Source organism: Suricata suricatta, chromosome 17, assembly GCF_006229205.1.
Source record: "Suricata suricatta isolate VVHF042 chromosome 17, meerkat_22Aug2017_6uvM2_HiC, whole genome shotgun sequence".
NCBI lineage: Eukaryota > Metazoa > Chordata > Mammalia > Carnivora > Herpestidae > Suricata > Suricata suricatta.
In genome coordinates, this window is record NC_043716.1 from 34,354,781 (window position 1) to 34,366,433 (window position 11,653).

General features: G+C 53.4%; 1 long non-coding RNA gene across 1 annotated transcript in view; it reads left to right on the forward strand.

The window, feature by feature from the left end:
• The window catches only part of LOC115282402, a 7,496-nt gene extending 5,788 nt beyond the window's left edge, over window positions 1-1,708 (forward strand). Inside the window, exons 2-3 of the long non-coding RNA XR_003904627.1 lie at window positions 284-351; window positions 1,570-1,708. This is a non-coding gene — a long non-coding RNA (uncharacterized LOC115282402). The remainder of the gene's footprint in view (window positions 1-283; window positions 352-1,569) is intronic.
• The last annotated feature ends 9,945 nt before the right edge of the window (window positions 1,709-11,653 follow it).

Below are 11,653 nucleotides of genomic sequence, written 5' to 3' on the forward strand. Positions count from 1 at the left end.
GAACTCCTGCCCTCATTCGCGGCTCATACCCAGGTCAGGACGCTCGCTCCGGGTGCCACACCTGAGGGGCGACTCCCTGTCCCCTTCTCTCAAGGTCTCTGGGTCCCTCTGTCATCCCAGAGGCCTCAGGGGCAAGTTTGCTAGCTTTCCCTGTGGTCTAGCTTCAATCTGCAGTGGGAACAAGGCACGGATTATATTTGGGTTTTTTTTTTTTACCTTATATTTGAATAGTGCTTTAAATGTTTAAAACGTTTTCAAATAAACTTACGTTTAATGTATGCAGGTATGTGGTTCAAGTACACACACATGTGCTACAAAAGTCACAAGGTCCAAAAGACAACACAGCAATAGGTAAGTCTCCGTGCCTCCGCTGCCTTCAAGCCTCCCACCTCCCCTCCCGAGAGGTAACAGCCCTTCCTAGTTTCTTACATGTTCTCCCAGAAATCATTCTCTTTGAGGGATTTTTTAATTATTAAAAAATTTTTTAAATATTTATTTTTGAGTGACAGAGAGAGTCAGAGCACATGAGCGGGAAAGGCACAGAGAGAGAGGGAGACATGGACTCTGAAGCAGGCTTCAGGCTCTGAGCTGTCAGCACAGAGCCCGACATGGGGCTCGAACTCACGAACCATGAGATCATGACCTGAGCCAGAATAGGACGCTTAACCGACTGAGCCACTCAGGCGCCCCTGAGGAATTTTTTTTTAAAGGAATGTTTGTCAACACATGACGTCCAGACTACCTGAGTCAGAATCACCAGGGTGTCGGCTCCCCAAGTCTAAACATTAGAGTAGAAAATACTGCTTTGAAGAATATGACAAGCTACCATCCTGTGGTTGGAGAGAGATTTCCATATGTTCCTCCTATTTCTAGATGAGGAGGCTGAGGCCAGACCTGCTCAAAGAATGGCAGATCTAGAGCCAAGATTTCTATCACTTTCAGCTACATTGATGTCTTGCAGAGAGAGAGAGAGAGAGAGAGAGAGAGTGTGTCCTTAGAAGGAAATCCTCTTTTGAAACAAAACCATCCCTGGAAACACACATGTAAAATAAATAAAAGCAGGGGCGCCTGGGTGGCTCAGTTGGTTGAGCGTCCGGCTTCGGCTCAGGTCATGATCTCACGGTTCGTGGGTTCGAGCCCTGTGTCAAGCTCTGTGCTGACAGCTAGCTCAGAGCCTGAAGCCTGCTTCAGGTTCTATGTCTCCCTCTCTCTCTCTGACCCTCCCCTGCCCGCACTGTCTCTCTCTGTCTCTCAAAAATAAATTAAAAACATTAAATAAATAAATAAAAGCAAGGCCCCTCCCCCTGCAGTGTGGGAGGGGGGCAGAGAGATTTTACTGAGCTTCCCTCCTCCCACCGCCTTATGGCAGCCCAGGTGGCCCCTTCTCCGAACCCAGGGGTTGAAAGAGCACAGTCTCATCTTGGTGGGGGACTTCCTAGAGGCACAGGAATACAGCATTTAGATGGTCAAGTTCAAGGTGGGAGAAGGCGGCCCAGCTCAACTCTCCCAGTGTGAGCCCCACATACCCCCAGTGCCTGGTAGACTCCAGCCCTCCTCTTATCACTCAAGTCCACAGGGGGCTCGTGTGCACGGAAACCTGCTCGGACCCTTGCATCCCCTTCGAGCACCCACGTCCTAATCAATTCAAGCATGTTTACGGAGACCTCTGAGACGCCCTGTGCAATAAACTCCAAGCGGTTTAAAACTAGTCCCGGCCTCCCGTGCTTTCGATATGGCTGGAAAGAGAAGACACAGACAAAGTAATAACAACTTAAGACAGGTATGTGTCCGGCAAGGGGTAAAGGCAGGTGGACAGGCGGGTAGGTCATCCTGAGAGCAGGAAAGGGGGGGATGGAGAGACAGAAGGAAGAGCGGAGGAGGAATTCGGGAGATGCTGCCTTCCAGGAGAATCTCGGCCACTCTCCCTGGAGACTGGAGATGAGGTCAGAGACTTAGAAGCAGCAAATCAGGACCTGACCGCTTCACCCAGCTCACCCAGCTTAATTAAACTAACTGGCTTGAGGGACTTAAGATCTTCACGGCACAAACATCCATCCTTCAAACCTGCTTCTCCCGAGAGAATACCTTCCTCCATCCTTCCAGTGGCTCCCGGCCTCACTCAACTCCAAGCACGCACTGGAAGGCTCTTCTCCAGAGAGCTGCTCAGCTGAATCCCTCCCTCCCCCAGGTGCCTGCAATAGTACCAGATGCATAGTAGGTAGCAATAGACATGCGTTGAATGAATGCGTGCAGGAGTGATCTTAGTGAATCTCCATAGAATCCTCCCTCTCCATAGAGTCCTCCCTAGGATAGAGAGGGTGCTCGTGTTGGCCAAGAGCTTTGATTTCGTGGGCAGCAGTACGAGACAGCTACACCCTGGTGCAATTTCACCATGCTGTGAGCAGTCGGGGTTGGGGGGAAGGAGCAGGTGCCAAGTAGAACCAGCTCCTCAAAGGGGATGACGAGGCTTCTGGAGGGGGAGGGGAAGACTGGGGCCTTGGAAAGGGAGCACCAGAAGGCCGGGGATTAGCAAGTGCAAGGCGCTGTCCCCTGCGTCCCTGCACCCAGCTCTGTTGCCACAGACACAGAGCCAGGGACTGGGAGAGAGAGGAGGCAGTCAGGCATGAGGGGAGTGATGGTGAGGCAGCCGGACCAGTGTCCCCTGCTTTCCCGGGACTCAGTGCCCTTACCCTGCCCTTGGCTCCCATGATGAATCAGCAAGTTCAAGTGTCAGGTCCATTGCGGCACTTCCTCTGGGGCAGACCAGAGGATCTTGCACGATGATGTTAAGTAACACACCTAGGAAGGCAGGGGGCCCAGAAAGCCAGCAGGAGCCTGGGAACAAGGGGCATCCGGTTCAAACCTCTGTCTCTATAGGGAGACACCCCCGCCCAAGCCCAGGAAGCAGCTAGTGCTGGGATATTGGGAATGGGGGCGGTCCTCAGTCTCCACTGAAAATCAGCACATTAGGCACAGCAGTTGAAGAAACACAGGTTCAAGGCAGCAAATCCTCACACACACACAAAAGATTGTAGATGTGTCTTGCTTTCAACCACAACTTAGAGGAAAACTGAGTATCTACCAAGTATAAACAAAGGGATGATTCTTCATTTTATTTTCTTTTAATTAAAAAATGTTTTTAACATTTATTTATTTTTGAGAGACTGTGAGAGACAGAGCACGGGTAGGGGAGGGGCAGAGAGAGAAGGAGACACAGAATCGGAAGCAGGCTCCAGGCTCTGAGCTAGCTGTCAGCACAGAGCCTGATGCGGAGCTTGAACCCACGAACATGAGATCTGACCTGAGCTGAAGTCGGAGGCTTAACCGACCGAGTCACCCAGGCACCCCATCCCCCTCATTTTAAAGAAGGACGTTCCTTGGGGAGGTTGCGTATGTGAGCTCCCCAGTGAACTGGAAGTCGTTGCCTTTGTAAGCATTCAGCTTTCACATAAATGTCGATTGAAATGTGGCACTTTCTGATTTACAGTCTGCCTTCCAGATATGAACACTTTCAGGGGCGCCTGGGTGGCTCAGTCGGTTAAGCGTCCGGCTTCAGCTCAGGTCATGATCTCACAGTTCATAGGTCCGAGCCCCGCCTTGGGCTCTGTGCTGACAGCTCAGAGCCTGGAGCCTGCTTCTGATTCTGTGTCTCCCTCTCTCTCTCTGTCTCTCTCCTGCTCGCACCTGTCTCTCTCAAAAATTAAAAAAAAAACTTTTTTTAAAGAAATGAACACTTTCACACATATATATTCTCATTAGAGTCTCAGAAGACCCTTGAGCTACCTATGACGCTCCCCATTTGACAGATGAGGAAACAGAGGCCTACAGAGGGTCTGAGTTCAGCCAAGCTTTCCGCCTTGAAGGTCTTCCCAGCTCACCACGCCGTCCCCATGTGACCCTACAGCTCTGGGAGGCTGAGCTCCAGAGCAGGAGGCCATGAGCCGTGTGCTAGTTGAGAAAAACCGACCCTGAGAAGTAAAGGTTTCAAACAGATTTCCTGACTCTGGAGCCCGGTCTTTGAAGTCAGAGAACCCTGGGCTTGAACTTGGTTTTTCACTCCCTAGCTCCACCTGGCGCATACTTGACCTCACCGGGCCTCAGTGTCCTCATCTGTGAAATGGGGCCACTAATACATATGTCACAGGGAGCCAGGAGGGTGGACTGATATATGTTATTGCTTAGAGCGGTGCCTGACTTGTAGCTGTCTGCCATTCTTGTTATTTTTGTCATATCTCACACTCAGGTGACACTGTAGAGGGATGTGACTCTGAGTCTCTTGCAGGGGCAGGCAAGAGGGCACCTCCCCCTCAGCCTGGCCTTGCCCTCCCCTCACCACCCCCACCCGTTCCAGAAGGCCACCCCAGGCTGGTTCTCTCCCAACCCCCAGGAGCCTCTCCGCCACCGCCCTGCTCCACCTCACAGCCACTGGGACTGTGGCCACCCCACCTCTGCCTGTGGCAGGGCCTGGAGCCTAGACACGCCTGGCAGGCCGCCAGCTCCCTTGGTAGGACGCCCCGCCACTCCCTCCGGGCCCCTCTATTCTGGGAGCTGTAATTTAGACAGCCTTCCCCGCCCCAACTGCTATCCGTGGCTGCAGCCACCGTCCCCGCGGGCCCTGCCCACCCCCTACGACACTGCCTTTTCATAAACAGCTCCCAGGCTGCCCTGTTATCTTGGGTTCCTCGGCTCTGGGGAGGAGGTCCTACCACCCTGAAGATAGAAACAACCCCTCAATCCCCAGGGAAGCCGGCCCGATGTGGACAGACGTGGACAGGATGGAGCCCTCATCCCCGGGAGTCCGATATAGCAGATCTCAGAACCTGGCCCTGAAGTCTCCCGCGGTGCGGGAGGGGTACAGAAGAGAGGAGAGCTGGCCATCCTCCTCCTGACACTCTGAGAACTGGGATGGCCTGGGCTGTGGTCTCCCCAGAGGCCCCTGCTCAGCCACAGGGACATGGAAAGGAGAGGCAGTCAGTAACAGCAGCAGAAGCGCTCTCTCTAAAACACAGATGTGACTGTGTCAGCCCCTCGCTCCAAACCTTCAGTGGTTCCTCATGGCCCTTAGGGAAGAAGCTCCCAAGACCCTCTGCCTTCTGCCCTTTCTACCACCTCTCTGACCTCAGGATCTTTGCACGTGCTCTCCCCCTGCCTAGTCACAGTTTTCCTCTTTATCTAACACCTCTTCATCCTGCAGGTCTTGGCTTAGAAGTCACTTCTCATGGGATCTTCCCCTGACTTTGCCACACATATACACTCCTCTCTGGTCCTCCCCCTTGAACTGGGCTGGATGTCCCTCCCACATTCACCAGAGTCACTAGGTCTTGCAGCTGCACCTGTCTGTCTCCCCAGCAGACTGGAAGCACTCCCAAGGCAGGAACTCTGTCTTGCTTATGTTGTTTCTCCAGCACCAAGCCCAGCCCAGGTTCATGAAAAATTTGTTGAAAGAATGCATGCGTGAGTAAATGAACAATTCCGCTGCCCCCGCACCCTCCTCCCCTGTCCCCGGGATGAGTGGGTCCCTTGGAGAGGGACTTGCTCTCGACTCTCTGGACTCTCCCAGAAAAACCCCCGTCTTCAGATTCTGTCCCTTTGCCCTCTCTGTATAACTTCAGGCTGACTGCAGTGATCTGTCCGTCCTGATCTGGAAAATACGGTGGCTGTGGCCAGGGGCCTGCCCGTGGGAAGCCCTGAGGGGCCGCAGTACAGCACGCGGCAGGCATCCCTGGGTTGCGAAGGAGGAGGGCACAGAAAGAGGGAGTCCTCAGGCCCTGGGTCACTTACAAGCAGCAAATCTGTTACTGAGAAGGAAAGCAAGTATGCATATCAAAGGAGCAGTTTGGGGTACTTTCTGCTATGACATGGGGACACACTTTGGATTTTGCTTGCTTCAAAAAAGAAAGATAGCAAAGAATAACGTACAACTACAGCAACAGGATTGGCGCTAGATTATTCTACCAGTTGTCCCCATAAATTATTAGAGGGCCTTTGACGTGGGAGTATCTGTGTATCCAACTTGCACTTTCCCTGTCATTTCTCTTGTCCTGTGATCTCTCTTGGATTTGCCCCAGGTCACCTGCCCTGATGGAAGGCTGGAAGGATCTGTCCGTGCAGCCACTTCCACGCCCCGAGAACATGTGACCCACTCCCAGGAACACAGCCATGGAGCCAAAGTCAAGGGAGAGAAGCTGAGAGCAGTGGGGGCTCAGCACGCCCCCTCCCCATTCCTGGAGGGCACAGGATGAGATGGCCCAGGACAGGGCCAGGTAAGGACAATCAACCCAGTGGCAAATTATACAAAGTTTGTGCTCTGGGTGGGTCACATGATCTGGATGTGCTCCTACCTCAGGCCCTTTGCACATGCTCTTCATGCTGCCTGCTGCTCTTCCACCTCCGATTTCTATAGGGCTCACTCCCTCGGGTGTTTGCTTAACTGGCCCCTTCTCAGTCAGACTTTCCCTAGCCACCCTACTTAAATCAAAGCTCCCCCCGCCGCCCCCATTTCCCTGCTTTATTTTACTCCATTGCACTTCCTGCTATCTGACACACTGGGTTCTCTCTCTCTCCCCCCACTCCCTTCCTTCCTTCCTTCCACTGTCTGCCTCCCTTAATAGAATGTGAGAACCATAGCAATTGTGTTTACAGATGTATCTGCTTCTCCCTTGCTGAGTAACAGATCACCCTAAAAATTCAGCAGCTTAAAACTCGCGTCTATTTCTCCACAGGGTCTGTGAGCCAAGGGCCCTAACGAGATGGCTGTCAGCTCACAGCCTGACTGGGGCTCCAGGGGCTGCGTCCAAACTCACTCATGTGGGTCGGCACCGGCTGCTGGCCTCCCTTGCCTTGGGAGCCTCCCTTATGCAGAAGCCTGTGAGTGATCCAGAAAGAGGGGAGAGCAAGAGAGAGAGAGAGCGCCTCAGATGACGGGCAGACTGTCATGCTCACGCCAGGAAGGTCATGCCTTCGCTTCTGCCCAGCGCCACTGGTCTCTCAGACCAGCTCCAGGAGGGTTTGGGAGGCGCCTGCGGGAGGGTGTGGGTGCCAGGATTCGGGCACCGCCAGAGCCATCCTGGAGGCTGGCCTCCAACCCCCAACGCATCCCTGGTACACAGAAGATGCTCAAGAAATCGTAGAAAGTTGGAACGAAGGTAGGACTGATTCCAGCGGAATACATCTAGGGCTTGGTACCAGCCCCAACCGCTGCCCTGTCCCCGAAGGACCATGAACACATTCGGCTTTCCTCAACCCCGCCCCCACCTCCACCTCTCCCGCTACGGGTAGGTGCCTAAACACAGAGGCCCGCACTGGGGATTTAAAAAGATGAGGCGGAGGCATCACAGTGTCTGACACATACGAGGCCCGTCGTGGGCAGTGCTGTGTGTTACTAATACTGGAGGGAAAAACCAAAGTATCTCCCTGGAGTCAGGAGCAGTTTTAGAGCTGGGGGTGGTGTGTGTGCGTGTGCGTGTGTGTGTGTGTGTGTGTGTGTGTGTGTGTTTCTATATGGTTCTCTTCCCAGAGCACTGGCTGAGGGCAGCTGTCCCAGGTCGGCAGTGCCTTGGATGATGAGTCATGGGGTCCAGACAGCAGGTTTATCACTCGGACCAGACGCGGTCATGTGTTGGGGCCTTAGTCACCCAAACAGGCAGGACAGACTGAGTTGAGCACTTTGGCAGCTGTCCATTTATACTGAGTTAGCACGCGTTACACCAGTGACTCTGAGACGTATTGTGGAGACGGGAGGGCGTCGTGGAACCTTTTGAAAGTTTACATGAGGGGCGCCTGGGTGGCTCGGTCGGTCGGTTAAGCGTCCGGCTTCGGCTCAGTCTAGATCTCATGGTTCATGGGTTCGAGCCCATGTCGGGCTCTGTGCTGACAGCTCAGAGCCTGGAGCCTGCTTCGGATTCTGTGTCTCCCTCTCTCTCTGCCCCTCCCATGCTCATGCTCGGTTTCTCTCTGTCTCAATAATAAATTTTTTAAAAATTAAAAAAAAGAAAGTTTACATGAAAAATGGACATGTGCACATAGACACACAAAAAATTATCTTGCATACGCTCAGGCCATGTACAGATTCGCGAGGCCAGCACTTGAAGGCAACCATTGACTAAAGCCTGCGTCTCCTGAACAGGGTCGGACCTAGGGTGCTTCTTCTCCAGCTCCAATCAGCTCCAATCAGTGCAGACCTGGACATGCCTTCAAGGATGGGAGGTCTCCTCCCTGGAGTCCTAGGCGGCTGGTCCTTCCTTTTGTCAGCATGTCCCCTGCCCCCGCCCCCGCCGCCCCTCCAGCAGACAGCCCAGGTTAAGCCTGGAAGCTAGCTTCGGGGTCATTCCAGGGCTAAGGCCACACCCTGCACAAGTAGCCTCCTTTGGGAATCCTGCGATCCTTCAGGCAACAAATACTTCTTGAGCATCTACTCCAGATCAGGCCAGTGCTAGGTGCTCCCCAGCACCTGAACACCATGGGAGCAAACCTGTTATGGTCCCTGTCCTCTGATGGAAGCAGATATGAATGAACCAGCCAGGAGAAGCCCAGGGGGCTGAGGAGGTGTGTAACAAGAGGTCTTTATCTCCGGGGGAGGGGGTGGAGGGTATCTGGACAGGACCAATTTCCCTTTAGAAGTGAGAGGAGCTGAGCCCTGATCTCAGTGGGAGGCCACGGATGGGGTAGGAAGTACTTTGGACAGGGGCTACAGCAAGTGCAAAGGGTCTGTGGTAGCACACTTGAAAGTCCAAAAGACAGTTATTACACAGAGTGAGGGGAGAGGGATGCAAGAAGTGACCAGGGACATGAGGCAGGCAGAGACAAAATCACCTTGGTTCTCTTTAATGCGACATTTGCAAAATTGAAGGCATTGGAGTGGCGTATTTCAAGTCTCTGATTGCCGTACCCCGAGGGAGGGCGTCTTAGAAGCCAAATGAGAGGCAATGCCCTAGCAAGTGGGATTTGAGTCAGATTGCAAGGACTTCTGGCCCACAGGGGACCCTGGGGGTTCCTCTCTCACTCAGCCTGCTGTGGGTGTCCACCAGGTAGCAGAGCGGGTGGGGGGCGCGGTTTGGACTTTCCCGTCTCTATTCTGTTCCCTCTGTCTCATGACGCCTCATCCTCACTGCTTCCTGAGGGGGGGGACAGGGGACAGCCCTGTCGGGGTGAGTCTGTTCAGGGGTGGGGAGACAGTTTCTCTGGAGGGTCTCCAGGCAGCGGCAAGGGCAGGAGTTGGGGTGGGACACGGAAGGAGAGTGGGCAGAATGGGGCACCCCCGGGGGAACCGAGCCCTGGATCACGAGTCTCCTCCATCTCCCGGAGGTACCTCGGGTCCCAGCTGCTTTCCTGCTGAAGTCCACGACAGCATCGCCCTGGTGGTCACAGCTAGAACGGACCTCACTCTTTTGGGAAGGCCTGTGTGCTGGTCTCGGTCTCTTCTCTAGACTGTAAGCTCCTGGACGGCAGGGCCTACGTTTCTTCAATGTCTTATCTCCTAGTGCCTGATACAGTTAATAATTGTGGAATGAATGAAAACACATACAGGGAGCGCCAGGGTGGCTCTGTCGGTGGAGCCTTGGACTCAGTTTCAGTTCAGGTCATGATGTCCTGAGCCCCACGGTTGGCTCCGAGCTGGGTGTAGTGAATGCTTAAGCACCAAAGAATACTGCATTGTCCTGGTGACTTGGAGAGCAGGACGCCGCCCACAGGTATTGATGCCGAACCTCGCCTCTAAAGATCTGAACCTTGATCCACGTTGTTGCCCAGATCCTTCCAAGCACAGGGTGGGGGTGGGGCAGAGACTTCCCATCTTTGAAAGGGCAACGAAAAATTCAGAAACTTTTGAAGAAGGCCATGCAATGTTCTGGCAAACAGCGGAACCCCGTGGGTGTCTGGGCAGCTCTGAGTGTTGAGTCTGACTCTTGGTTTCATCAGGTCGTGATCTCACTGCTCTTGGTTCTGGCTTAGGTGACATGGAGCCCCAAATCAGGCTCTGTGCTGCGCTCTCTCTCTCTCTCTGCCCTGCCCTCTGATCTCAAAACAAACAAACAAACTTTAAAAAGAATGGAACCCTGCAGCTGATTGCCTGAATTCAAATCCTGCCTCTGCCACTACCTAGCTCTGCGACCTTAGACAAATTACATACCACTCTGGGCCTCATTTTTCTCATCTGTAAAATGGAGGAACAAATAGGTCTAATGTGAGCCTGAAGAGATCTGAGCTTTTTAGAACACTGCCTGGCACCTGGTGTACGCTCCAACGCTAGTGATTTGTTGGCCAGGAAGGAGACCTCCGGCGCTGAGCCCGCCTGTGTTGACACCAGGTCTCCGCAGGCTCTCTGTCTTCTAGAGAAGTGGAGACCTGAGCATCTGGGCTGACCACCACTTGCTCCACAGCGTCCTTTGGGCAAGACACTTTCCTAATGTCCCCAAGCTTCTGTTTTTTCACTTCTAATACTGAGACTATTAAAGCCCATCTGCTAGGGCTGTCGTGGGGATTATGGGATTATGAGCCAGGGCGCAAAATCTTCCTTCCCTCAGGTGGAGTGTAGGAAGGAGCCTGGGATCTGCCCCTCCCTCTAACCCTTGCCCCTGCCTCCACCAGGCTGAGTCCCTCCCTGGCCTTGGATTCCTGGCCTCTCTGGCTCTGACACCGAGACCTAAGGCTACAGTCACACTCTCCGCTCCCTGGAAGAGATCTATTGAAAGACACAAGAGTTTGAATAAGAAAAATAAGAAAAAGAGTCACACCCTCTTTGGGAAGGCCACCTGGAGAGACCCAGGTCTGGCCACCTGAATCAGGGTTCACCAGAGACACCTCCACCCCCCACCCCACAAGCTCTCTGCCAGTTGACCGACCAGAGAGGTCTAAGGTGAATCCCAGGGCGGGGAGACTTGTCCAACTGCCCAGCTGTGTTCATCTGCACCAAAGAGAGGGGAAAGTTGAAGACAGGCAGGATTGTGTCCTGAAAAGTTTAGCGTAGGGGGAACTGGGAGTTTCTAGATTTAGCGCCTGGGAGCTCTGGTGTTCCCGTGGCTGGAAGCTGCAGCGGGCAATAAGAACTCCCTTAGGCAGCACCAGAAACTTACCGCCCACCCCAGTGAACGGGCTGTCAATTACATCAGGGTGGGCATTTGAATCCAGTACCTCCTTGGGGCTTGTGAGCCTGGGGCAAGTCATGGGACCTCTCTGAGGCTCAATTTCGATGTTGTAAAATGGAGATAATACTGGAGTGACTTGTGAGCAAGATTAGATGAGGAGACACCAATGGAGTACTAGGTAGAGGTGAACATAGCAGGGGACTTGTTTCATCCATCAACAAGCATCTGGGGCCTCCTATGTGTCCCGCTCTCTATGCTGGAGGCTAAGGGACAATAATAAGACAAATGTGGGGCGCCTGGCTGGCTCAGTCGGTGAAGAGTCTGACTTCGACTCAGGTCACGATCTCACGGTCTGTGACTCAAGTCATGATCCCAGAGTCTGTGACTCAGGTCACCATCTCTCAGGCTGTGAGTTTGAGCCCTGTCTCAGGCTCTGTGCTGACAGCTCAGAGCCAGGATGGAGCTGCTTCAGATTCTGTGTCTCCCTCTCTCTCTGCCCCTCTCCTGCTTGCACTCTCTCTCTCTCAAAAATAAATAAACATAAAAAAAAAGACAAATGTGGTCTCGCCCTC